The sequence below is a fragment of the Canis lupus genome, chromosome 35, assembly GCF_011100685.1.
Source record: "Canis lupus familiaris isolate Mischka breed German Shepherd chromosome 35, alternate assembly UU_Cfam_GSD_1.0, whole genome shotgun sequence".
NCBI lineage: Eukaryota > Metazoa > Chordata > Mammalia > Carnivora > Canidae > Canis > Canis lupus.
The window spans coordinates 9,157,694-9,184,823 of record NC_049256.1 but is presented as its reverse complement, the minus strand read 5'-3'; the positions used below and the strand labels follow the sequence as shown (position 1 = coordinate 9,184,823).

At 49.6% G+C, this 27,130-nt stretch overlaps 2 protein-coding genes and 1 long non-coding RNA gene across 22 annotated transcripts in view; 2 read left to right on the top strand and 1 right to left on the bottom strand.

Moving 5' to 3' along the window:
* Positions 1–23,816, top strand: part of BLOC1S5 (biogenesis of lysosomal organelles complex 1 subunit 5) — a 136,153-nt gene extending 112,337 nt beyond the window's left edge. Inside the window, exons 4-5 of one of the 3 annotated variants that reach the window (XR_005384293.1) lie at positions 6,251–6,356; positions 22,409–23,816. The gene's annotated coding sequence lies outside the window, so the exon portion shown is untranslated. Of the gene's footprint in view, positions 1–6,250; positions 6,357–16,811; positions 18,059–22,408 lie in introns of those variants that run through there. The other 2 variants (XR_005384294.1, XR_005384296.1) reach the window with 2 other exon arrangements.
* The window catches only part of LOC106558258, a 7,993-nt gene continuing 2,024 nt past the window's right edge, over positions 21,162–27,130 (bottom strand). Inside the window, exons 1-4 of one of the 18 annotated variants that reach the window (XR_005384305.1) lie at positions 26,341–26,525; positions 24,597–24,843; positions 23,588–23,795; positions 21,162–22,648 (exon numbers count right to left, since the gene is read on the bottom strand). This is a non-coding gene — a long non-coding RNA (uncharacterized LOC106558258). Of the gene's footprint in view, positions 22,649–22,920; positions 23,029–23,144; positions 23,212–23,399; positions 23,449–23,587; positions 23,796–24,596; positions 26,194–26,340; positions 26,526–27,130 lie in introns of those variants that run through there. The other 17 variants (XR_005384307.1, XR_005384301.1, XR_005384302.1 and 14 more) reach the window with 17 other exon arrangements.
* TXNDC5 (thioredoxin domain containing 5) overlaps positions 25,930–27,130 on the top strand; it is a 26,141-nt gene continuing 24,940 nt past the window's right edge. Inside the window, exon 1 of the mRNA XM_038584129.1 lies at positions 25,930–26,038. The gene's annotated coding sequence lies outside the window, so the exon portion shown is untranslated. The remainder of the gene's footprint in view (positions 26,039–27,130) is intronic.

Sequence of the window (27,130 nt, the reverse complement as noted above, 5' to 3'; positions counted from 1 at the left end):
CTTCTTGTACCGTCCATGGTACATTCTATAAATGTCCTTTGATAAGCTTGTGGTTTAAAAAATGAACTTTTTGCCTTGAGGTGGAAATAAAATCACAGATTTAGTTAAAAGTAGGACACTTTCCTGGCTTCTGTAGATTTAGCTAGGCCCCAGGGAATACAGTTCCTGGTATAATATCTTAAGTCTCAATATTACACATTGAGTTATAAATGTTGATGTTGCTTTTTAAACAGGTTTTCCATTAAAGGCATGACTTTTAAAAATTTACCTCCTCCTTTACCGTGATTTTTATTGCTTGACTGTATCACATGTTGGAATATACCTTCAATTTTGTAAGGAAAGCTAATGATGATATAATAAGCATAAATTTACTTTCACTGGGGGCATCTGGGTGGCTCAGTGGGTGAGCATCTGCCTTGGGCTCAGGTCGTGATCCCAGGGTCCTGGGATCGAGTCCCGCATTGGGATCCCTGCATGGAGCCTGCTTCTCCCTCTGCCTGTGTCTCTGCCTCTCTCTCTGTGTGTCTCTCATTAATAAATAAATAAACTTTTTAAAAAATTTACTTTCACTAAAGGATCTGTATTCCATAAAGTGAGGTATGACTTGGCTGGTGTAAAACGTATCAACTTGTAATGTAGATTTAACGATTATATTTAGTATTTAGCAATATCTTTTATTCTCTTACATTTATTACTACTATTGTTTATGGCATATATATGGGTGTGTGTGTACATATATGTGTATATATGTAGTTCTTTTTAATATTGGAAATAATATTTTTTAAAGAAAACATGACTCATATATTCAGCATGAACATTTGTTAGTCATGCATCAAACACTGATTATATGCTAAGTCCGTGCAAATAATTTCTGGTTAGAGATGATAGTAACTAACTGTGAAAAGTCTTTATTGTGCCCTTTTCAAGGGCAATTGAGCATTCAACTTTAAAATAGCTCTTAGAGCTGCTTTAGTTATTTAGGGATGCTTCTATTTTTAAAGACATCTTTACTAACCGTTTTCGAATTACACAGAAATGCTTAATATAGGATTTGCAAATTGTTCATGATGTCCTCTTATTATTATTGTGGCTGTGTGTGCATGCACGTGTGTGCGCAGGCGTGTGTGTGTGTGTGTGTTGTCACTCCTTCGGCTCCTTCGTTCTCCCCCACATTCCCACTGTGTGGTTGGATTATATGCGTTCGGTATACCCAGTGGTGTTGTAAGCTACCTCTTTGTGACAGTTCTCCCTTCTCGGGTGGGTTTTCCTTATAGGTTCTCTCCTTAAAAGATGCTTGTGCTCACCTGTATTAAAACCAGGACATCCAAGAAGCATTTGAGTATTTGGAAGAAGATAGAACTTAAGATTCAGTCAGGGTTGGGAGGCCTGGGTGGCTCACTGGTTGGGCGCCTGCCTTCGGCTCAGGGCATGACCCCAGGGTCCTGGGATCGAGTCCTTCATTGGGCTCCTGGTGGGGAGTCTGCTTCTCCCTCTGCCTGGGTCTCTGCCTCTGTGTGTGTGCGTATGCCTCATGAATAAATAAATACAATCTTAATAAAATAAAATAAGATGGAGTCAGGGTGACAAGCTTCCTGGAACCTGGCTCTCCCCTGAGTACACCGAGTACACCTCTCCCTTGTAGTACCTTCCCGTAACACCTGCCCGTTCTCCATGTGATATTCCACAGGCAGGGAGACCGCAGGCCTCCTGTCTGCCCCTCCCTGCTGCTCTTGATGAGGAAAAGGGACAGCAGTAAACTAGAAGCAGCCTTTCCACCCTCACGCAAAAGCCCTTTACTCCTCTGGAATGGAAGAAATGCCACCTCTGTCATTAATTCACAGATCTTTAGGAGGGTGCCAGATTGGGGTTAGGCCTCGGGGAAACAAAATTGAAGAAAGCAACCTGACATCGCCGAGCTCCCCAGATAGGGAGGGAGATGGACAGTCCCCAGACAGTGACGGGGGGATGCTCCCCAGGAGGGGTTAAGAGGTGGAATTGAGGGCAGCCCCGGTGGCCCAACGGTTAGCGCCGCCTTCAGCCCGAGGTGTGATCCTGGAGACCCAGGATCGAGTCCCGCATCGGGCTCCCTGCGTGGAGCCTGCTTCTCCCTCTGCCTGTGCCTCTGCCTCTCTCTCTCTGTGTTTCTCATGAATAAATAAATAACATTAAAAAAAAAAAAGAGAGAGATGGAATTGAGGACAGAGGGGTGCCTGCCTGAGTGAGGGGGTCAGAAAACCAGGGGATGTTCCTGGAGGGAGTCAACACCTGAGTCCCCTCCGAGGCACTGGCCTTCCGGGGGGCCTGTAGACACAGCACACAGCCGGGCCGGGCGCTGGACAGGAAAGGGAGAAGCCACGTCCCCGGGGACTGGGAGCCTTCAGTGTCCAGGAGGTTCCCCGTCCAGGGAGGCCGCGACGGCGGGAAGGGCGCGAGGCCGAGGCTGGCGCCCAGGGACTCGGAGCCTGTCCCGCTGCTGCGGGAAGCCGGTGTCATCGGGGGGCCACGAGCCGCTGGAAGCTGCACTTGAGCTTGGAGGCTTGGCAGGGGTGCGACTGGCTGGTGGCCCACGGGCCGGAGGCCGCGCCTGGCCTGGAGGCCCCCGAGGCTCAGGGCGCGCTAGGCTGGTGGGCCGCGGGGCTGGGACAGGAGCCGGCACAGGGGCCGCCAGCGGGGCGGGGTGCGCTCGGCGCTGGCCCCGCGACACCGGCCACCGTGCTCCCGGCTCGGCCAGCAGTGGCTCCCTCTGCCCCGCAGCGCGTGTGCCCCGAGCCCAGAGGGCGCCTGAGCCGGGACGCGCTGAGCCCCCTGCGGACCCTGTCGTCCTGTGCGCACGGACCCGTGGTCAAGCTCAATGTATAAACTAGGTGACAGAGTGACAATAATAATAATAATAATAATAATAATAATAATAATTTGAGTAATAATAATAATAATATAATAAAGTAGGGCAGCCCCAGTGGCCCAGGGGTTTAGCACGGCCTTCGGCCCAGGGCATGACCCTGGAGACCCGGGATCGAGTCCCACGTCGGGCTCCCTGCATGGAGCCTGCTTCTCCCCCTGCCTGTGTCTCTGCCTCTCTCTCTCTCTCTGTGTCTCTCATGAATAAATAAATAAAATCTTTAAAAATAATAATAATAATAAAGTAGAGCAATTGTACAGTATAACAATATACTGTAATAGCAGTTGTGCAAATGCGGTCTCTCTCTCTCCCTCTCTTCTCTCAGAGTATCTTACTGGACTGTATGCACCTTTCTTGGGAGGATGTGAGGTGATAACGTGCCTAGGGGACGAGAGGAAGTGAGGGGAATGGTGTTGGCTTTGTGATGTAGTCTCAGGCCACTACTGGCTTCCCACACACTGTGATGACCTAAGGATCGTCTGCTTGGAGCAGAAAGCGCTGCTGTTCTGGTGGCCCCCAGACCAGAGGGGCCCCCTCCCTCCCTCTCTCAGCACCCCAGCTCCCGCCTCACCACTCTCCTTCTTCTCTTCCTCATCTCCCGGAGTAAAGCCCAGGTGGTCTCTCAGGATGGCTTGCAATCTAGAAACTTCAGACTCCCACTTCTCTCCTCCCTCTCACGCAACCCCCTCTCCCTCTTAGTCACCAGATTTGACTGATGCTACTGACTGTTTCCCAGTCTGGTTCCTCTTGGGCCCCTGCTGCTGCTCTGAGTCCTTTCCCTCTGCTCCTTCATCCCTCCCTGCTCCCTGGATCTACCCCTGAAATCCTTGTCAGCACTGATTAGCAGGAAGAAAGATCAGAGAGGCGAGGAAATAGAACTCATTCCACCCAGCCAATTTCAATTTTTGGAAGATTTAAGCAACGAACTAATGACATTTGGGGAAGTTTTTTTTTTTTTAATCACAATTTAATCTGCCTTTTCAGGTCTATAAAAGTTGATCGAATAAAAGAATTAGGACAACTTTCTTTTCCCTGAAATACAATGAATTATATAAAACAGTAGGTCTTTATCTAAAATTATTATTGAAGAAACTACCTGTCCCTTCCTGTCTCCTTTTCACCAAGAAAAAGCTAATGTATTTCAATGAGGAACAAAAGGTTTTTAAAAATTCACCCCTCTTGTATAGGAAAGTGATGATACATTATGAAAAACCCCAAAATGAGGGCACCTGGGTGGCTCAGTGGTTGAGCATCTGCTTTCAGCTCAGGTCATGATCCCGGGGCCCTGAGATCAAGTCCCACATGGGCCTCCCTGCATGGAGCCTGCTTCTCCCTCTGCCTGTGTCTCTGCCTCTCTCTGTGCACCTCTCATCAATCAATAAATAAAATCTTAAAAAAAAAAAACACCTCAAAATGATTGCAAGGGATTACTAGGATTGCAAATATCTAATTCAAATATTCTACACTATTGTATGTATTCTAAAACAGAGATGATGAAAACGAGAAAGAGTTCCCTAAGAACAGTGTGGTGAACATCTTTTTGCGCAGATGGGACAAGTTCTTAGGCACTCTTGCCAAATAGTGTGTGCTGTTTAGAGCAGCCACTAATACCAGATCTCATTAATAAGCACTAATCTCTTTTCAATAGACTGCATTGGATATCAGATTCATAAAGTAAACTCTCACCCCGGGGTGCATGAGTGGCTCAGTAGGTTGAGCATCCGACTCTCGGTTTCAGCTCCAGTCATAATCTCAGGGTCCTGAGATGGAGCCACGCATTGGGCTCCATGCTCAGTGGGGAGTCTGCTCGAGGTCCCTTTATCTCTCCTCCTTCCCCTCCCCACCTCGTGCATTCTCTCTCTCGAAGAGGTAAATAAATAAAATGCTAAATAAAAGAAAAGAAACTCTCATTTCTCATGATGACACTTTGTTCCTGAGAACTTTCTAGGCTTGCCTCAAAGACTTGATGTTTGAAGATTTTTATGTTTCAGAATATATCTGGAATACTTCTTCCTTGAATGGGAAAGGCTTTCTGTATTGCAGAGAAAAATGTGTTTCTGGAATGGGAAGGCTTAGACTATAAACCATAGAAGCCATTAGAAGAAGGAGGAAGGGGGGATCCCTGGGTGGCTCAGCAGCTCAGCGGTTTAGTGCCTGCCTTTGGCCCAGGGCGTGATCCTGGAGTCCCGGGATCGAGTCCCGCATCGGGCTCCCGGTGTGGAGCCTGCTTCTCCCTCCTCCTGTGTCTCTGCCTCTCTCTCTCTCTATGTCTATCATAAATAAATAAATAAATAAATAAATAAATAAATAAATAAATAAATAAATCTTAAAAAAAAAAAGGAGGAGGAGGAGGGGGAGAAGGAAGGGGAAGGGGGCGGGCTATTCCTTCTTAGAACTTGGCTTTAAGACAAATAGACAACATATGAATTTACATTCTTTGCTGAAGGTCATGATACAACTATGATCATGAAAAAGGTGATTTTAGAAGATCAAAACTGGTGAATCACATACCTTTGTAACACTATAGCAGCAATTATAAAACAAATGAAATGTCCAGTTAAGGCACTGCCATCGGTAGAGGATGGGACATTATTTAAATCTGGCAAATTTCCATCGGTAAAGTGCCTGAGAACTTCCAAGACTGTGCTCCCAGGTTAAACTGGCCCAGATGTTGGGGGGATGGAGGTGGGGCCCCCAACAAGCTGGGAGATGGCCTCCCTTAATCGAAGGAGACCCTCCCCCCTTTTAGCTGAAAGCATGTCTCTGCACAATGACCTCTGACACTAGGCATGGTGTTAGGAATCCACAGGAGAGTGGAATCTGATGGCAGAAAACACAAAGAACAGCAAGAGGGAGGACATTTGGGTTGTAGTACCATCATTTCTACTCGTAGGCTCTTTGTCACACACAGCAATTATCTTAATGTCTTTCATCCTGATTTTTCTCACCTCTAGACATGTGTGCGGTCGATACAGCATTGCTTATGTATGACCAAAAATATGGCAAGAAAGGGTCAAGGGAAAAGATGGAAACGAGGGCATGTTGCAAGAGGGTTTCATAAAGATAAGGTGGTGCCCTGTGCTTCGGTGTGTGTGCCTGAGGGGCTTCCTGAAGGCCAGGGAGTCCTGTGAAAGGAAAACTGAGATGAGAAGGGGAATCACTTCCATCTTTTGCTTCATCTCTATTATTGGCATTTTTAAGTAGAGAACGTGTATTAGTAGATTACTTGTAAAATTTTAAAACCTGAGAGTATAGAAATAAGACTATGGCATTTTTTTAAAGGAATATTTTATCAGTTATAGAAATTTAACGTAAAAGAAGTAATTCATTTGTTTTTCGCTTTGAATATAGGTCAGTGGTCCTTCATTATTCTGAAATCCAAAAACTTTGAAGACAAAATGTTTTAAGAGAAGTTTTCAGCAAACTTATTCGATGATAAAATAGAACCTGGACTGAGGTTAGTCTTTATTCCTTTTCTTACACTTTTTGTAAATGTACACACTGAGAACATACATCATACGTGAGTCATTTTGTCTTGTGAAAAGCTAAAAAAATTCTGATATAGCGTGACTCTGAAGTTTTCCTATAAGGAATTGGTGTATCTGAATATGTATATCAAATTCACGAATAAAACCAATAGTCTAGTGGCTCGCTTTCTAGAGATTTAGTCAGGAGAAATCCAGGTGCCTCAGGTCTGGTAGCTTTATTCAAGGCATAATTCTAAACAACAACGTTTACTAAATTGGTACTTTCAGGGGAATTATCAAGATTAATAAGAGGTGATTGTTGGGGCGACCAGGTGGCTCAGTTGGTTAAGCCATTGACTCTTGATTTCAGCTCAGGTCATGATCTCAAGGTTGTGAGATGGAGCCCCTCAAGGGGCTCTGCCCTGGGTATGGAGCCTGCTCAAGATTCTCTCTCTCCCTTTCCCTCTGCCCCTCCTCCCTCAAAAAAACCCTCAAAACAAGAGATGAGGGATCCCTGGGTGGCTCAGTGCTGCCTTCAGCCCAGGGCCTGATCCTGGAAACCCAGGATCGAGTCCCACATCGGGCTCCCTGCATGGAGCCTGCTTCTCCCTCTGCCTGTGTCTCTGCCTCTCTCTCTCTCTCTCTCTCGAATAAATAAATAAAATCTTAAAAAAAAAAAAAAGAGAGAGATGATTGTTGTTCCCAAGGAATTTGCATTTTCATGAGGAATGCATTTGCACTGAAATTTAATATAAATTACATCAAAATCAATGCTGTCGCAGGACTATAATCAGAAGGCAAAGACCCGTGAGAGTCCCAGACTCCAGGAGGAGGACGATGGGTCTAGACTGGGGGACGCTGAGAGAGGAGACAGTTTCAAATTTTGAAAACTCAATTCCTTTTCTCTTTCTAAGTAACAGGTCGCGTTGCTGACAACGCATTTCTGCAAGCTCTGGGAGGCCCTGGGGAGTCTGTGTTCCCGGGCCACCCCCCAGAGTTAGGAGACATATAGAAAGTGTAAACACTGGGGACTCCTGACCCGGTCGTTCACAGTTCTGGTGATCAGGAGTCAGGGGTCCTCCTGTTACCCAGGGGCCATCTCACCCAGGTGCACGAGTTCCAGCTGTCCCTGAAAAGATAAGCTTGCAGCCTCACAGTTTTGGTGATAGACACCCAAGCACATTGGTTGTAAAGCCACCGAAAGAGTAGTAGATAGTGAAGAAAGAAACTGATGATTAAAACACGATTAAAGGGGATCCCTGGTGGCTCATAGGTTTAGTGCCAGCCTTTGGCCCAGGGTGTGATCCTGGAGTCCCGGGATCAAGTCCCACGTTGGGCTCCCTGCATGGAGCCTGCTTCTCCCTCTGCCTGTCTCTGCCTCTCTCCTCTCTCTATGTCTATCATAAAAAGTAAATAAATAAATCTTTAAAAATAAATAAATAAATAAAACACGATTAAAGCCAAGTTTTCCACTGAAGCCTAAGTGGGCTACACCAAGCCCTGAGAGTGAGCAAATGAGAGACTTGTGATTTAAACGCCTTATAGTGGGATCCCTGGGTGGTGCAGTGGTTTAGAGCCTGCTTTTGGCCCAGGGCGCGATCCTGGAGAACCGGGATCGAATCCCACGTCGGGCTCCTGGTGTATGGAGCCTGCTTCTCCCTCTGCCTGTGTCTCTGCCTCTCTCTCTCTCACTGTGTGCCTATCATAAATAAATAAAATAAATAAAATGCCTTATAGCTTTAGTGCCATTCGTTCCCTTGAAATCACTTCCTTTTGCTTATTTCCATTTTTATGATTATGATTATGGTGGTGGATTTACCGTATCCAGAATGACGGTGCCAGGGGTGCTGCAGGTAGAAGCTTCGCCAGGTATTGAGAAGAAGGGATGTGTCCTGTAACGGCAGAGAATTCGGGCATAGTCCACATGGGCCGAGCATTCCAGCAAATGCATGAGAGCAGCTGCCAAATCAGCAGGCAGGAAATGCTCTCTTGGGGACCCGGGACGACTTCAGGGTGCGTGGGGCAGGTACCAGCTGTGGCAGCCTAAGTGGAAAGTCCGGGGACCAGCGTTATAGGTGGGAAACTAGCAGTACTAACAGCAGGACAGTGTCTACACCCGCTGAAACGTCAGCCTCCGGAGCCCCATGTTGTGGACGCTCTATGGAAAAGGCCTCTAGGCTCTTGTCATTCCACGCGAGGGAGCTGTTGGCCACGGCTCTGGGGACGTTCGTGGCTGTTGTCGCGCTCATCGTGTCAGAGCGGTGGCAGCTGCCAAACCAAAACAGAAAATAGAAGAAAACAACTTCCATGAAAATATCTCCTCTCAAACACACACAACTTGTTGACTTAGTTGGCGTTGTGTTCCTTCCAGCCCGGTGCCATCTTCTGGGCTGTCACATTCGTAAGACTGGTGGGTGGCAAGATGATGTCAACTGGATTCGGCGGCTCATAGTCATTTCCACTCCCGGCCCTGCTCACGGGTGGAGATGATTGCAGTCAAAGGGCTCCGAGCTCACAGATGAAAGCCTCACTTTTCTTTTCCATTGAGATCACAATACTGTCCCCTCTAGCAGGATGACAGTTGTGCTGTCACCAACATCATGTCATACCATCTCCCTCGCAGTGGCCTCGTCTAAGCGTGTGAGCGCAGCCGTGAGAACAAAACATACGTTACCGTGAGCTTTGTGAATCCTCAAGGCACGTATTAATGAGTTTGCCTTTTTAAAATAATGTCAAAAATGTAACGTAAGAGGCGTGGCCACTGTGAGGGAGGAGGAGCAGGACCCAGGAGGCCGGAGGGCAGTGAGTCGGGAGAGGGAGAGGTCGGGCCTGGCTGCTGGCCTCTTGCCGTGGGCCTACCTGCCTCGCAGGTGAAAGTGGGGGTTCCTCTGCAGCCTCGGGACACGTGCCCCTGACCAACCCAGGGAGACACTGCTGAGTCACCTGGGACCACAGGACGCAGGGCCGCTTATATCACCAGGTTATCACCGGGTGATGACCGAAGGGACATCGAGTGATTGTATCGTGTTCTGGACACAGCACGGACCATCCAGCTCCCGAGATCTGGAGGGCTGAGTCCGTGCTACAGCTGCAGGGCCCCGACCCGGAGAAGCATCAGCAAATACCCAGAACAAGTGTCCAAGGATCAGATATCGTCACCTGGCAGGCAGGGCAAAGCCAGAGAAGGTTCCTGGCGTTGGAAATAAGCTTCAGCTGACCGGATGTTATGCTGATGGACGCAGGAGGATTAGACACAACTAACTGTGCAGGAAAACACCAGCCACAGGAAGGTTCGCTTCCTTTGTTCCCAAGTGGCAAAAACCGTCGAACTCCGAGAAGTGCGTACTTGGTGGTTAGCAGCAGTGACTCCGTCCATACGTGCTGTGCGAAGTGCGCCTTCTGAGAAGCTGAGGCACGGCCTGTGCAGCCCCAGTCGGGTGGGCCGGGAGCAGCGTGGGGCCCTCGGGGGTCCCGCTTCACAGAGAGCTGCGCTGCGGCTGGAGCCCCCCTAGCAACTGGGCCTGGTCTCTTGCTCTTTGGTCTTGCCTTTTGCTGCGTTAAAATGTGCAGAGAGGAAAATAAGAAACAGAAGGTCACCGTGATGTCAGACAAGGGTGCCTCGTTCCGAGAGCTGGGCATCGACAGGCAGAAGCTGTCTGGCCACCTGTCCTGTTCCCAGGGTGCACCGCTCCCTCCCAAAGGGAAGGCTCTTCCAAGGCTCAGCATCACCAAGGGAAGGAAAGACTTGCATGGTGTTTCACGTCGCTGGGGTTGTGCACCAAGAACCACAGACGGGGTGGCGAAAACAACAGAAATGTGTATTCTAACAGTGCTGGCAACTGGAAGTTCGAGATCAAGATGCTGGCAGGACTGGTTTCTTCTGAGGCCTCCTCTGTCCTTGGCTTGTAGATGGCTCTCCCTGGGTTCTCACCTGGTCTTTCTGCGTGTCTGTGGCCTAATCTCCTCTTCTTTTAAGGACACCCATCCTGTTAGATTAGAGCCCACCCCATATGGCCTCACTCAATTACTTCTGTAAAGTTCCCATTAACTTAGATACAGTCGCATTCTGAGGCACTGGGGGTTCCAAATTCAACATATGAATTTGGAGGACACACAGCTCAGCCCAGACCCAACATGAGCAGCCTCAGAGTCTGTGTCTCCCACCAGCTAAACTCAGGCATGCTGACTGGGCTGACCGGACAGGATCGCAGTGGGGTAACTCGGGGGACCACTCAAGAGCCTGCAAGATTGGCCCATTGAGACTTGGCTTCAGGGCCCTAGTGTCAAATTCTGTCCCTAGTCCCCCCCCCCTTTTTTTTTGGATTTAAAAACAGCTCTTAATGTCTTATATGAGGGACAAGGTTTCAAGCTGCTGTGGAAATTTTTTTCCTAGGGAAAGAGTGGATTTCTTCCTTGACTTCTTCCAAAAGAAGTTTCCAGGGTGTAGGGCATTTCTCAAAATCCATATGAGGTCCTCATTATTGTGTCTGTTTTGCAGACAAAACACTTTGCCAGGAAGTCTTTGGCAGAGGCAGCCCTGTAACTCAGAAATTCCAAAAAAAAAAAAAAAAAAAAAAGAAAGAAATTCCAGACTCCTTGAGTCTTGGGGACACAGAAGGAAGCGGTTCCCAGGACCGACGCATACTGCCTGTCTGCACGGAGCAGCTCCACACACCCCACTAGGCCCTGAGCTTCTTCCTGTGATAGGGGACGGAGGACGCCACTGCGCGTGGAGGGCTTTGGCTGGAACAACAGGACTAGGACTGCTGTGTCTTGAAAACTGCAAAGAGATTTTTAGTGGAGCAGAAAAGCTACAGTTACATCACTGGGTTTGCCCATCATTAAATGCATTGGCTTATTTTATATTATGTCTGACCTACATGTGTGAGGCTGTAGAGTCTTCCCTGTTTAGTAAAACATGGAGCAAGAAGGCACAACTGAATAAATACCAGATATTCAAGACTCGATTTTTAATGTTGGTCGAAAGGTACACAGCTTCACAGCTGGCTCATTATTTCTAAGCATGAAGACTGAAGACCTGATTTTGTTGCCTTAGTGCAATCCGTTATTAAAATGTTTGAAACTTTGGTCTTTATACTCATGGGATTATTTTTTTTTAAGAGGGGAAAATAAAAGGTAATGACATATACAGAAAAAGACTGATTTGGACTGAAAATCCTTAAACAGATACTTTTATTTCTATGGAGACATAATTCTAACAATTTAAAAAGAGAAGTAGATGAAAATTTTTTTTTTTTTTTTTTTGGAAAACATCTCTCCAAGTTTCCATAAGCGTCTCTGTTTATAAACAACTTTAAAATTAACTTCAGTGCCTTAGGTGCCAAAAAGTTAGACTCTAACAAGGGACATTTGGATATATTCCTTAAATGCAATGGACACCCCGAAGGAGGCATCGCTCTGTGGAAGTTCAGAGGAATACACTGATGCTTTTTTCAGTGCTTGATACCAGCTTGTTTTGGGGTAGATTCTTTTTTTCAGAGATGAATGCTAATTCACTCTGAATTAGTTACACAGAATAAGTGTTAACAATATTTCAAAATTAGCTGTTTATAAAATAAAGCACCATATGGGGGTGAGGATCTCTTCCATTGAAGAACGAGGGCATTCGCTTTTACTAGAACTTCTCAACTCAAAGCAAACAAACTCATGAACAGGCTGTCTTTAGTCAGGAAGGCAGAGTCTTAACTTCCAGTCTATTTAATCCCACGGTGCAAAAGGGCAATGCAAGTTTTAAGTTTTCAAGTTCACAGTGTGCCATTTGGGAAAGGCCATGTTGTTTAAAAGCATCAAGGAAGAGGAAGGAAACCCTAGTGGAATCACTGTGCCTGAGATAATTCTACTCTCATTTTAAAAAATGTTCTGAGACTGCCATACACTGAATATTCATATTGCCCCAGATTTCATCTGTTGAAATCCTAACCCCTAATGTGACGGTGTTGGAAGGTGGGGCCTTTGGGAGGTCATGAGGTCACGAGGGTGGAGCCCTTGTGGATGGGATCTGTGCCCTCACAGAAGAGACCCCAGAGAGCTCCGTGGCCCTGCTCTGCCATGTGGGGCCATCTATGAACGGGGAAGTAGGGCCTCCTTACTACACACCAAATGTTCCACCCCTTGCTCTTGGACTTCCCAGCCTCCAGAACTTTGAAATAAACATCCGTGGGCTATAAGCCATCCATGGTTAGAAGACTGTGGTGGTCAGTGAGAGCAGCTTGACTGGACTAAGACAGGCACTTTTGGGTAGAGAGGCTTGGCTTTTGGTCCCATTTTATTTCTGAACACTCGTCTCCCATCAATTCCCAAATAACCCAAAAACTATAAAGTTGAGAAAAGCAGCCATTTTTCAGAAAACTGTGGAAACAAATCATCAAAATGGCAGAAATAAACTTGTTCCCAGATGCATGGCATGGCTCCTGGGAAGTAAATGGTAAAGTCCTGGCCTCCGTGGAGTCTCTGGGGGTGGGGGGAGGTGGGGGGAGGGCTGAGTTCTGGAGGAAAGTGTGGGCTGTGAGGCTCACCCTGGAGAGCACCCTGTGAAGTCTGCGCAGACCCCCCCCAACCCACAGAGCCAGGGCAGGACTCAGGACATCCAGGCTGCCGTGATGAGTGAAGAGCTGTGGTTTCTAGCTCAGGAGAGGATGTAAGTGTGAAGGTGGTTGTAACCGTGGTCGGCAGCCTGGGGAGATTGGGACACCCCCCCACACACACCACCATGGAACAAGAAGCTGCTGGGAGTGGTGGGAGCCCAGCCTGGATGGTGGCCAGTCTTTGGGGACACAGCGACAGCCATATAGAGAGATGGGACTGAGGAGACAGATATCCAGATGCCAGACAGGAGGCCTCCCCGTCATCCTGGTGCCAGGCAGAGTGGCTTCACTCTAGATAGAGACCAAACCCCCTAGTCAGCGTAGCCTGAGGCTCTGTTGCTCTCCGGGCTCCCTCAGGCTGGCTCACTGATTAGCAACAATCAGTGAGCAAGAACAAAAGTAATATGCTGTCCATGGAAAGATTCTTTCTCATGAAATCCTATCAGTAAGATCCAGAGAAAGTGTATAATTTTGAAAAGAATTTGTGGCAAAAAAAAAAAAAAAAAAAGAAGAAGAAGAATTTCAGACAGCATCTACTCTTTACTGTCAACAGTAAAAAAAATATGCTCTCCATAAAATTAGATGAACTGTAAAATGATGTGACAGTGGAAGATTATGCTGAGATAGAGGCAGAACCATCCAGAGAAATAAATGAGGGTTTGAATAAATGTTGTAGAACTAAACAGATAATATCAGAGTGTCATAATGCATCCAAAGCAATGAAGAGCAGAATTATGCCAAAAATGCCAAAAATTATTTCAGTGATACAGAAGACAGGCCAGGAAATATATATAACGCAAAAAAAAATAATGAAAAAAGAGAAAAAGAATATGCAGTATTTCATAGATATACAATGGAGATTCAGTATGTAGGTGGCTATATTTCCGAAGAAGATACCAGAACAAATTGACCAAAACAATATTCAAACGCATATAAAACTTCTTAAAGACCTCAGTCTCCCAATTAAAATAGCTCACTGGATACTAAGCAAAATGAAGAGATTCAAACTCTTAATATGCCCTGGTGAAAGTTCCAAAATGTATGTAAAATTAGGAACTCTATTAATGCCCTAAAACAAGATTGCATACAAAAAAAGGGGGGGGATTCAAACCGGTCCCAGAGTTCCTTATTTTTTAAGATTTATTTATTTATGAGAGAGAGACAGACAGACAGACAGATAGGGGGTGGGAGGAGCAGAGGGAGAGGGACAAGGAGGTTCCACACTGTGCTCAGAGCCTGACATGGGGCTGGATCTGAGGACCCTGAGATCACGAACTGAGCTGAAACCAAGAGTTGGATACTTAACAACTGAGACACCCAGGAACCCCAGAATTCCTTAAAAAAAATACTATAGATGCTGAAATCAATGATGCAATCCATGACCATTAGAGTTTTGAGGGAGAAACTCTGTGACCCCAAATTCTTTATATAGCCAAGTTGTCTCTCACTGTCAAGAACATTAAAATATTTTCAGAGATTCAAGGGCTCAAAATACACAATCCATGTGCTTTTCGTGGGGAGAACCACTCAGATGTGGTCCACAGTCTGGCAGCATCCTATCACCTGGGACTTTTCTGGGAATCAGAATTTCAGAACCAGACTCCATCTCAGATCTACCGAATCGGAATCTGCATTTTAACAAGATCTCCACATAATTTATATGCACATTAAAGTTCAAAAAGTACTGCTCTAATAAACCAAGTAATTAATAAAAAATGTAGCTACTCCCTCCCAAACAGTAAAGTCACAGCTTCTCAGCCTTGAGCATTTAAATTAAATACCCTAGAATCAAATCTTTTTTTTTTTTTAAGATTTATTTATTTATGATAGACAGAGAGAGAAAGAGAGGCAGAGACACAGGAGGAGGGAGAAGCAGGCTCCATGCAGGGAGCCTGACGTGGGACCTGATCCCGGGACTCCAGGATCGCGCCCTGGGCCAAAGGCAGGCGCTAAACCGCTGAGCCACCCAGGGATCCCCTAGAATAAAATCTTAATAAATGTATATTGAAAGTCTATGTATACATTTATATGACATAAAATCATAACCTGAAAATTGATGTCTAAAATTTAACATAAATAGGGGAAAAGAGATGACAGGAAGTAAAATGAGCCTACATCATGTCTTATGGTTCAAAGGCACTCAATGGAATTCTTAAGTTGGGACATTTTATCCTTGAATTGGTAGACAGGTATGTCTTCTTTTTTTTTTTTTTTTTTTTAAGATTTTATTTATTTATTCATGAGAGACACAGAGAGAGAGGCACAGACACAGGCAGAGGGAGAAGCAGGCTCCATGCAGGGAACCCGATGTGGGACTCGATCCCAGGACCCCAGGATCACACCCTGGGCCCAAGGCAGACGCTGTAACTGCTGAGCCACCCAGGCGTCCCGATGGGTATATCTTCAAATATGTTCTTGAAACTCTTAAAGAACAACGATGATCAAATTATAAATTAGCTATGTAACAAACTATTTGAGAGGGGAAAGTTCATAATTCATAATGTAAAGGAAAAAATAAAACATTTGAAAACTGAAGAATGAACCAGAATACATTCTTTGTGAAAATAAAGGTAAATGAGATTAGATTACTTACTGAAAGAATTAGTCAGGTTTTTGTCGATGAAAATAGTTTTGTTGCTTATCTTCAAAAAAAAAAAAAAAAAATGGGAAGTACAAAGCACCACAGGGGTGAGAGCTGAAGTTCAAATCTGAGTTGTCATTTGCAGTGGCTGTACCATTAACCACTAAAATGTACTGTCGTGCATGTTGTGACTGTTTTGAATATACCTTTCCCTTTTTAACTCAGTCCCCTCCTAAGGGCTGTAGGGTTGTGGGCTATTATAAACAATGCTGCAATGACCTTGTGAAGTTTTCTCCCAAAGATAAGGTCTTCAACCAACGGCTAGGTGAGGGGGTATACTTACTTACATTTAAGCTACCTATTGCCAAATTGCAACTAAGAAGCATTTCTTAATTAAATTTAAACGGTTTCCAACGGCAAAATTACAAAAGTGATATGAAAACAGGCTTATTGCAAACATTCAGATGAACTGTTAACTGCGTATGTATGTGCACATGTGCACACACAGCCCTCAGATCCCGGTCCTCTCCTTGTGTCAGCCACTATCACAGTTTAGAATGTTTAGCACACAGGATTTTGAAAAGCAGAGCGAGGATTTCACGCCGAAAGCATTAGCATGAGCAGCATCTGACAAGGGCAATAGGAAGGCCAGCCTGTCTGGGACAGAGTTACATGATGCAAGAAATAAGTTTGCAGGGGCACCTGCGTGGCTCAGTTGGTTGAGCGTCTTCATCTGGTTTTGGCTCAGGTCATGATCCCTGGGTCCTGAGATCAAGCTCCACATCGAGCTCTCCGCTCCGTGGGGAACCCGCTTCTCCCTCTCCCTCTGCCTCCTCCTCCCTACTCATGCTCATGCTCTGTGTCTCTTTCTCAAGTAAATAAATAAAATCTTATTTTTAAAAAAAGGAGTTTGCAGAAGCAGAGGGAGCTGTGAACCCCACGCAGATGATGTGGGGTGTCAAGTAGTAGGAAATACAGAGCTGTTCTTTATTTTGGGGCAAAGCAGTGGCATGACAAAGCTGCTTTTTACAGTATTTTGGACTATCTCTGTTAATCTGTTTATATTGCTTATTAGTCATTAGTCATTAATTAGATTATCATGGCCAAGATGGTTGCACATGGAACTGGTAGTAAGAGCCAAGATCCTGGGGAGAGAATCCAGGGAGGAAATGAGCTCAAGAGTAGTAGCAAAACTCGAGGAGGACGTGTGGAAGGAGACTTCTCAATAAGCTGACCGGTGACCTACTGGAAATTCCCAGCGTATCCAAGCCGCAATGAACCTGCGTACTGTATGGACACACGGCCGAGCACGACAGCTTCTTCAGATCATCCACCCAGCTTCAATCCCATGGTCAAGTGGTATCATTTCCTCCCTGTGTCCACTCTCACTCCGTGGCCTCTCTCTGCGTCTGCGCCCTCGCTTGACTAAAGCAGCAGCCTGGCCAAACTCAACAGCTCGGCTGCCCCACGGCCGGACTATACAGCGGATCCGCTGACAGGTGCACCTGGAGAATGTTCCCATACGTCACATTGACTTCCAAGGGTCCTCAAGACCCCCAGGCAGTCGTACCAGCCTGCCCGGGTCCCTCACTTCCCCATCCTCTTCTGGACCCCCACCTCAGACTTCTCTTCCCTCCCCAAACCTCCAGTGCTTCTTCCCCCATCTTCCGTCCCACCTCCTGACATCGCTTCCCATCACCATGACACAGTAGAAGCAGCCAGAAGAGGATCAGTGCAGGTTCCCATCTACCCACCTGTCGGGATCACTGCTCACCCCTGTGTCTGCCCGCCTCTTGATACATGCGACTGGCCACGCTCCTTGGGCCAGCCAACCTCTCCCCCTATGCAGCTAGTGGCCTCCCCCCACACTCACCCATGAACAGTGCCCCACAAATCCTCCCTTCTCTCTCGTGCACCCTCACTGCTTCCTTCTTTTCTGGATCAGCCTAGAAACCTGCTGGCTTTCCTTCCACGTTGAAGAAACAAAACCCTCTTAGCCACACTCTCTCTTCCTATTGTGTTCCTCTCCCCCTCCCTTTTTTTTATATACGAAAGAAGTTCTTAAATGTGTTTTTATACTCATTTCTCTGGTTCCTCTCTTCCTGCCCCCTGGAAACCACTCCAATCACATTTTTGTGGCCACCTCTCCACTGAGACTTACCACGATCGAGGTCACTGTGACCTCAATATTGCCAAATTCAAAGCCAAGTCCTCTTCCCAAAGGGACAACACAGCCTGTTGGCCCATCACACCTGACTGATCATAGGATGACCTGTGAACGTGCCGTCCACGCTGGCACACATTTGAGAGGGAATGGGGTACTAACAATGATCACACCTGCCCCTCAGGTGCAAACAGGGATTTCCAGGGCAAGTGAAGACATATTAGCAGATTTACAACATCTACACACTCCCTCCTCTTTGAAACATTTCTACTCTTTTTTTTTTTTTTAATTGTGTTTATTTATTCATGAGAGACACCCAGAGAGAGGCAGAGACACAGGCAGAGGGAGAAGCAGGCTCCATGCAGGGAGCCCGATGTGGGACTTGATCCCAGGACCCCAGGATCATGCCCTGAATCAAAGGCAGACGCTTAACCACTGAGCCCCCCCAGGCGCCCCAACTTTCTACTCTTGCCTTTTAGGGCAACGGTTACCACATTGTCCTCCCATTGTACTCGCTGCTCCCTGTGAGTCTTTTTTTTTATGCTCCTGCTCACCTGCTGGTCTTCTAGACCGTGAGGGGTCCCAGGGCTCAGCCCTTGAACCTCTTCTCTTGTCCAGACTCTCCCACAGGGATCTCGTCCTGTGTCATGGCTTTAAATTTCACCTACATGCTTATGGCCCTCAAATTCCTCTCTGGCCCCATCTCTGCCCTGAACTCGAATAGCCAGCTGCCTACCCCACGTACCTACAGACACCTCTAATTTCATGTGTTCAGTTCTGAGTGACTATTTCCTCCCAAAACCTGTTTCCCATCAAAGGGAATGATGTCTTGATCCTCTAGCAAAGAACCCCAAGGTCCTCCCTAACTCCTGTCTTTGTCACACAACCCTCCTCTGCTCAAGTGGCACATCCTATTGGCATTTATATCAAAAAGTGTGCGTGGCCAGCTGGCATGCAGTGACTTCCCTTCCCGTTCATAGAAGCCAGCCTTCTCCCTCTGAGCTGCCCTACCCTGTGGCTGTCCCCCCTCTGATCACCTAATACTCGCCCCTTCATCCCTTCTGCTCTGAGTCCTCTGCTGTTGCTGTGTCCTCAGCTAGGATGCTCTTCCTCCCAATGGTCACCGGCGTCCCTCTATGTCACCGCCCTTGCACCTTTGCTCAAAAACCACCTTCCCGGCGAGCTCTTCTTAAAACATAAGTGCCACCGGAACCCTAACACCTCACATCTCCCTTCCCCGCCTCGTGCCTGCTCCTTGGCATTTGCCCCTGACAGAGGATGGATCTCCCTTATCTTAAAATTCTAGTAAAACAGGAGGGTTTTGGGGGGACCTGGGTGGCTCAGCGGTTGAGCGTCTGCCTTTGGCTCAGGGTGTGATCCCGGGTCCTGGGATCGAGTCCCGCATCGGGCTCCCTGCATGGAGCCTGCTTCTCCCTCTGCCTCTCTCTCTGTGTCTCTCATGAATAAATAAATAAAATCTTAAAAAAAAAATTTTTTTAAAGACAGGCGGGTTTTTTTTCCCCTACTTCAGTCATTGCTGACTCCCCAGCGCCCAGAGGTGTGCCTGACACAAACTGGACCCCAGTACATGTGTGAGTGAATTTCCCTGCAGTTAGGTGCACAGAACGGTGGAGGACATGCTGCACTTACAGCGAGCCCAGGAAGCCAGACATTCATCTTTGACTCTGAAATAGTACCTTAATCGAGCTGTTCACAAAGCGTTCTGCAAAGCATTAATGGCCTGAGATCTACCACAAATAAAAAGCAGTCTGTGATCAAATAAGTTGGGGAGACACTGCATATGATACTGTTGGGGATTCACAGGATGTGTCTACATATTCAAAGTCCTGAGAACTCCTTTGGCAGGTGAGCCTGTATCTTCTTATTTCTTCCCCATCCCCACTTCATCTGGCCACTCTCTCAGTCTTCCCAGCTTCTTGGCTCACCTTCCTGGTGCTTGTGGGGCTTCTAAGGTCACATTCCCGACTTTGAACCTGTTTGCAGGGCGCTGGGCCCTGATGCAGCGGGACTTCTGGTGGAAGCCAGTTTGGTGAAGAAGCAGGTGTCACGCAGAAGCCATTCCTGGGGGGGGCTGGGGGGGGGGCAGCAGGTGCGGAGGCTGAGTCCAGCATCCTGGGCCCGAGGTGGGACAAGCAGAGCTTGTGCCCAGAGGTGGTAGCAAAGGTGACTGCACCTGAGCAGTACTATGGTGTGACCTGGAAATTGCTTCTGGCTGTTTGTCCCTGTTGAAACCCAGTGTTCTGCAAACATGTTGGGGTCAGAACTCTTTTCTTTCTCTTTCTTCTTTCTTTCTTCTTTCTTTTCTTTCTTTCTTTCTTTCTTTCTTTCTTTCTTTCTTTCTTTCTTTCTTTCTTTTTCTTTTTCTTCTCTTTCTTCTTTTCTTTCTTTCTTTCTTTCTTTCTTTCTTTCTTTCTTTTTCTTTTTCTTCTCTTTCTTCTTTTTCTTTCTTCTTTCTCTTTTCTTTCTTTCTTTTATTTATTTATTTGAGAAAAAAAAAGAGAACACGAGAACAGGTGAGGAGTAGAGGGAGAGGGACAAGCACACCCCACACTGAGTATGGAGCCCAGCACAGGGCTCAATCCCAACGACCCTGAGATCATGACCTGAGCCAAAGTCAGGAGTCGGATGCTTAACCCACTGAGCCACCCAGGTGCCCCCTAGACCCCTTTTCTCAACCCCTATTAACCAGGGAATATCAGCATTCCTCTGCTGGTCTGTCCCACATCTGTATCCCCAGTGCCCTGCAGCACCCCCTCCAGGGCCACCAGGGGCAGAGAGCCCGGCTGTGCATTACCTAACCCCCATGCCCCCCAACTCTGGGGGCCAGGCCAGGGGACCCAGCTGATCCTAGTATGCAGCCAGCGTTGAGAACCACTAGTTGAGGTGAACTCTTTTCCTGGATTCTGAAGTTGGAATAGGGCAGCCTTTTAGAGCCATTTCTCAGCACCGGGAGCGTAGGATGCCCCCCGGGCCCGAGTGAGACGTCCCAGGCCACAGCCAAGGCAGCCGCCAGCTGGCCCAGCCACGGGGGGAGCGGAGCTGCCTCCTTGGGGCGAGGCCCGGGTGCTGACGGGCAAGGCTCCGCACCAGCCCGTCTCCTGCACCGAGGGAGCGTGTGGGACGGTGGCAGGAGGGCTGCCACAAACACGTCCAGCAGATGCGGGGCTGGGAGCAGGACCCAGGTGCTGAGGAGCAGGAGGGTCAGCTGTGCAAGGACTGCAGCGGGCCGCGGCGGAGAGCTAGAGCCACAACCCCTGGGCCTTGGGAGACAGCCTGGTTGTTTCCGCTTAATGGTCTCAATCTGTTCGAGAACAATTTTTAAAATGCTCCCCCTGGCATGGATCCCACATGGGTTGTTTTTTTTCTTTTTAAGATTTTATTTATTTATTTATTCATGAGAGACGCAGAGAGGCAGAGACACAGGCGGAGGGAGAAGCAGGCTCCCCGTGTGGAGCCCCATGCGGGACTCGATCCCGGGACCCCAGGATCATAACCTGAGCCCAAGGCAGGTGCTCAGCCGCTGGGTCCCCCAGCCCCCCAGTCCCCCCCAACATGGGTTTTGAGCTGAATCTGCCAGGTCCCAGTGTCTCTCCTCATGCTGAATAATTTGTTCAGCAGGAGGTGGGCCGTGTTGCCCAAGGATGTCAGCAGGCCAGCAAGTCACTGTCACATCTCTGTGGGCCTTTTTCAAACACTGAGAATAGCTCTGCTCCTCTGAGTGATCCAGGCTGGGAGGCTGCCTCAGTCTTGAGACTGCCTCTGTAGACGCTCCCCGACGAGAGCAGTCCTCTAGCGCGGCCCTCTCCCTCAACAGTCACATTGGAACAGTCACAAAAGCTCATTGAGAAAAGTGGTTTCTCTCCTTCAGCTGCACCTTCCAGAATGTTCTGACCGACAGAACCACAGGATGTGAATGCTCTCAGTACCTGCCTAAAAGTAGCAGTTTCAGCCCCGTAATAACTCAGGATGCACCTGTTAAAGTGGTTCCAATGGTGGCATTTTAGTTTCTGTATTAACAAAATGTTCCGTGGGGTCCTCTTCCCAAAGTGACAACCTGCCGGGGTCACATTTTACTCTCAGGTGGACAACGCAGGCTGCAGTTTTACCTCAATAGCAACTGCTCCCGCTTCAGCTCTGATTGCACTCCCTGGGATGAGGACAGCTTTACGAACAAGAGGCGTCGCACCCCTTGGGGCTGCTGTTGGGATGAGCGCACAGCTCTCTGAAGGCTACGGGTTTACAGTAAAGGGCAGCGCAGCAGCACTATTTGTTCGGGGGTGATACTTGATCCTCGCCTCCGGGCCTATAGCCTTATCTGCTGGGGACAAGGCTGTGATTTTAAGGGCCCCAGCTGAAGGAAGCCCTCATCTGAGAGCAAACAGCTGTGACTTTTCGTTTAATCCCTCGTGTATTCATTCAGCAGACACGCAGAAGTGCCTGTACCAGGCATCGTGCTCACAACCCTGGCCCCATGGAGTCCACAGGGGAAGCCCGACACTAAACAAAGAGTTATACAAACCAATAATGACTGTTCTCTTCAAGGGTAGAAAGGATGGGTATTGTGAGAGCATCGTGGGGGTGAGGGCCGACCCCTGCTGGGGGTCAGGAAAGTCTTCCCTGAGAGAGTTAGGTTCAGTTCATCGTATAAAAACTCCATTTCTCCATTCTTAGGCTTTCTCGAGCTGAAAACCAGGTTGCTCAGAGGTGGGGTTCCGAAAGGGTAAGTCGTTTAGTCTTCCTGGAGACTGGGAAAGAGACATGGGCTGGGAGATGGGCTCCTTCACCCAGCACTTGAGCGTCTACCATGTGCCAGGCCTTTGGGCTCTAGGGAGAGAGCGGTGAGCGTGACGGAGAGGGCTGGCCTTCACGGGGCTGCTGGGCAAGGCCAGTGAGCTAACTTAGCACGTGCATCTGCAACACAAGGACATCAGATTGTGAAAAGGGCCACGCGACAACTACGCTGCACAGTGACAGAGACAACGGGGTGAGCAGAGAGGGGCTGTTCTGGACGGCTATGCGGGGAAGGTGTCCCTGAGGAGGCGATGTGGGGGTGAGAGAGCTGATGGGGCAACGAGGCCAGTCACAGGAAGAGAGAGGAAACAAGCCTGGGGCACTGTACGTGGAGGGTGTTAAGAAGCATCCAGAGGGGGGACACCTGAGTGGCTCAGTGGTTGAGTGTTTACCTTTGGCTCAGGTTGTGATCCCAGGGTCCTGGGATCGAGTCCCCCATCGGGCTCCCCGCAGGGAGCCTGCTTCTCCCTCTGCCTGTGTCTCTGTCTCTCTGTGTGTCTCTTATGAATAAGTAAATGAAAAAAAAAAAAAAAAAAGAAAAAAATAAGCAAATGAAATCTAAAAAAAAAAGAATCATCCAGAAGGGCTGGAATCTAGGGGAGCAAGGAGCACAGTGGTATGGGATGAGACCTCACCTTTTCTGAAGGCCCTTGGAAGCCAAGGCAAGGAGTCGGGACGGCAGTCTAAGAGAAAAGGGTTAAGTGACCGTGTTGTGAGTCAGTTGTAGCTTCTGTATGAAACCAGACTGGAGGGACGCATGGGTGGCTCAGTGGTTGAGCATCTGCCTTCGGCTCAGCGTGTGATCCCAGGGTCCTGGGATCGAGTCCCACAGCGGGTTCCCTGCATGGAGCCTGCTGCTCCCTCTGCCTGTGTCTCTACTCTGCCTCTCTCTCTGTGTCTCATGAATAAATAAATAAAATCTTAAAAAAAAAAAAAACGGAAGTGACTGAGCCTGCTGGTGTGAGCTGATGGCCGGGGTACGGACTGAGACATAGCAATAAAGAAAATGGGATGGAAGGCGCACAGCCTGTGAGCAAAGCCCCGGGAAGCAGCACTTACCAAGGTGGAGAAGCTGAAGGAGGAGCAGATGCTATGGGGAGTCCTGAGCTCGGTTAGGGCCACGTGGGGAAGATAAACGAGTGGTGGTAGTGACGACAGTGAGAGCTCGGAGGAAGGTCTCTGCTGGTATATGCACCTTGGAGTCACCAGCGTGGGTCCCATGGTGACCACAGCCACAGCCACGGCTCTGAGAGACCTCGCCTGGGCCCTGGAGTGTAGCGAGAGAAAAGTAGGTCGGAGGCTAAGCCCCCAGAAACTAACATGTTAGGGGTTGAGATGAGGGGCTTGAGGAGTGGGGAGTAAGGCGGGAGGCGAATCAGATCCCCATCATGAGTGGATCCAGATGCAGCCCACGTTGACTGTAGGCCCATGGAGGCGAAGAGAGCAGAATGCTCCTCTGGTGAGCCAGCATGGACACCTCTGGTGAACCTGGGGTCTGGTGGGTGTGGGAGCCACAGTGGCATGGACTCAAGAATGAGTGGGATGTGAAATGCAGGTAATTCTTTTTTCTTTTTTCTTTTTTTTAAATTTATTAATGATTTGAGAGACAGAGAGGGAGAGCGCGCACAAGCAGGGGGAGGGGCAGAGGGAGGACAAACACTCCCCACTGAGCAGGGAGCCTGACACGGGCTCCCTCCTAGGACCCTGAGATCATGACCCAAGCCGAAGTCAGGCAATTAACGGACAGGCACCCCAAATGCAGATAATTCTGGAAAGATCTTGCTGTGAAAGAAAAGTAAGGAAATGGGATGGTAGCTGGGAGATTGTGAGGTTAAGGGATGTTTTTTATCTTTTAGTTAGGCGACCTAAAGTATGTTGTGCATGCGTGGAAATGTCTAGGAGAGACAGAGCAGTTCATAATCCTGCCAGAGAGAGAGAGAGAGAGAGAGAGAGAGAAGATACTAGGAGGAGCAAAGCCCGTGGAAAGGCGAGCTGAGATGGTATCAGTTTCCTCTGGCTGCTCTGAGTAACCGCAATGAATCTGGGGGCTTAAATAACACACACTTACTCTCTTACATTTCTGGGGTTCAGAAGTCCAAGATTAGCTTCACTGGACCAAAGTCACATTGTCAGTAGGGCCAAAGATCCCTCCTTTGAGCCCGAGGGGAGAGTCCATGTCTCTGCTTTCTGGTTTTCAGAGCTGCATTCCTCGCTCATTGTCCCTCCCTCCACTTCAAAGCCAGCCACGGAGCATCTTCGAATCTTTCTGTGCTCTGCCTGCCTCCTGTAGTCAAATTTCCCTCCGTTTTTCCCTTCTAAAAACACCTGTGATTACATTTTATGTAGATGTTCCAGAATAATCTCCCCACCTCAAGATCCTTAATCTAATTACATCCACAAAGTCTTATTTGTCCTATCAGGTAAGGCTCAGAGGTCCCCCGGGGATTAGGACCTGGATATCTGGGGGCGGGGGGGGGGGGGGGGTAGTGCATTACTCAGCTGGGCATGGATTGCTCTAGAGCACTGTAGAGGCCCGGCCTTGGCTAGAAGGGGGGTAGTGCAAACATGAAAGTTTGTGCTTTGGGCTGCAGTTTCCTGAGAGCAGTGTGAGGTCAATTTCCACAGAAAGGTGAAGAGGGGAGTGGAGGCGGGTTTTGTTGGTAGGGGTGTGAAAGCACGGCAGAGAGCAAAACCCAGCTCTTTCTTGGGCCTTGCCAGCGTCACTGCAAGGGAACGTGGCACGGCACCAAGTAAGAGAACTCACCAGATCCAGTCTGGTCAAGAGGCAAGCGGGCACACAGCAGTGTGGACTGCAGTGAGCACGTGGGGTCAGGAGCTCGGGGCCCATGAGGAGGGCACATGAAGCCAGCGGCCTATCGGTAGGGACAAGAGGTGTTGGGCGGAGTGGGGACGCCTGTGATGCAGGTTTTGGAGACAGTGCAGTTTCAGGTCATAACAGGTTCTAGGGATTCCCTTCGGGAAGGAGTCGCCGAGGGACACAGACAGGCCGGCCACCCACCTGGGTGCTGAAGACCCCAGAGATGAGATAGGAAAGGGGTGGCCAGGAATACCGTGAGCCAGGAACCAAATCTTCAGTGAAGGGTCGGGTGGGGGGGGTCGGATGGAACCCGGCAGGAGTTGGGTGACAGAAGGGGGTGGGTGACAAGGCCCGCAAGAGCAGCAGACGTCACACCCATCGGCAGAACTCGAGGGGCGCTGGGGCCTTTGCAGGAGGAAGAGGAGAGGTGGTTGGGAGGCGACTGGGAGCAAGGAAGGAAGCACCTGCTTCACTCCCCGGCTGGAGGGGCTCACGGTGAGGGCGGGGCTGGGGGCGACACGTGGGGGAGCTCCCGTGTTTCTGTGCGCGGCCGGGAAGGGTGGGCGCGCCCCTCGCGCGTGGCAGTGGTCGGGAGAAGAGCGTTCGAGGGGAAACTGATGGTTGGGCACCTGGCAAACTGCGGTCAGGGTGGCCTCCGGGTGGCCGGCAGAGTCGGGGCCGAGGAGCGCCAGGTGAGTCACCCGGCGCTTGCGCGGTCGCCCTGCCAAGGGTACCTGCCCCGAGGCTGCCCGGTCGAGGATGCTCCGGGGCCACGCGGATCCCCGGGCGCAGGCAGGGGTTCCCCCGAATGTAGCTTCAGATGCCCGGGCTCGGCCGCGAGACTCCGACTCCCGCCTGCGGGGAGGCGCGGCGCGAACGGGGGGGGGGGGGGGGGGCGCAGGGCCCGACCCCCCCCCCCTCCCCGGGTTCCAGAGCAGGGGTGCGGGCAGCGGCCGGGCTTCGGGGCTCCGCGGCCGGCCGGGCGGACGCTTACCGGAGGCCGCTCCGACCCAGGACCCAGGGAACTCAGGCGGGGCGCGGATGACAACCCGGACGGCGGGGCCCCAGGACCCCAGGGCCCCAGGTCCCCGAGCCCAGGCCCCCGCCCCCGCGCTTTCTTCCTCCGGCCCGAAATCCCCGGGTCTCCTCGGGACTGAGTGGGCCCTCTCCTCCCCTCTCCGCCCTCCTTTCCCCTCCCCTTCCTCCTCCCCTCCCCCCTCCCCTCCCCTTCCATCCTTACCCCTCTCCTCCATCCCCCTCCTTTCCCCTCCCCTCCCCATCCCTCCTTTCCCCTCCCCCTTCCCTCCTTCCCCTCTCCTCCATCCTCCCCCTTTCTCCTCCCCCCTCCTTCCCCTCCCCTCTCCTCCATCCTCTTCCCCCACCCTCCCCTCCCCCACTCCTGCCCTCCCCCCTTCTTCCCCTCCTTCCTCCCTCCTTATCCCTCTCCTCCCCCTCCTCATTCCTCACCCCTCCCCCTCCCTTCTCCTCCTTTCCCCTCCCCTCCCTCCTCCCCCCTCCTTACCCTGCCCCCTCCCCTCCCCCCACTTTCCCCTCCCATCCTTCTCCTCCCCCCTCCTTCCCCTCCCCTCCATCCTCTTCCTCCTCCTCCCCTTCCCCCACCCTCCCCTCCCCCACTCCTGCCCTCCCCCTTCTTCCCCTCCTTCCTCCCTCCTTATCCCTCCCCTCCATCCTCCTCCCCTCCCCCTCCTCATTCCTCATCCCTCCCCCTCCCCCCCTCCTCCGCCTCCTTTCCCCTCCCCTCCCTCCTTATCCCCCTCCCCTCC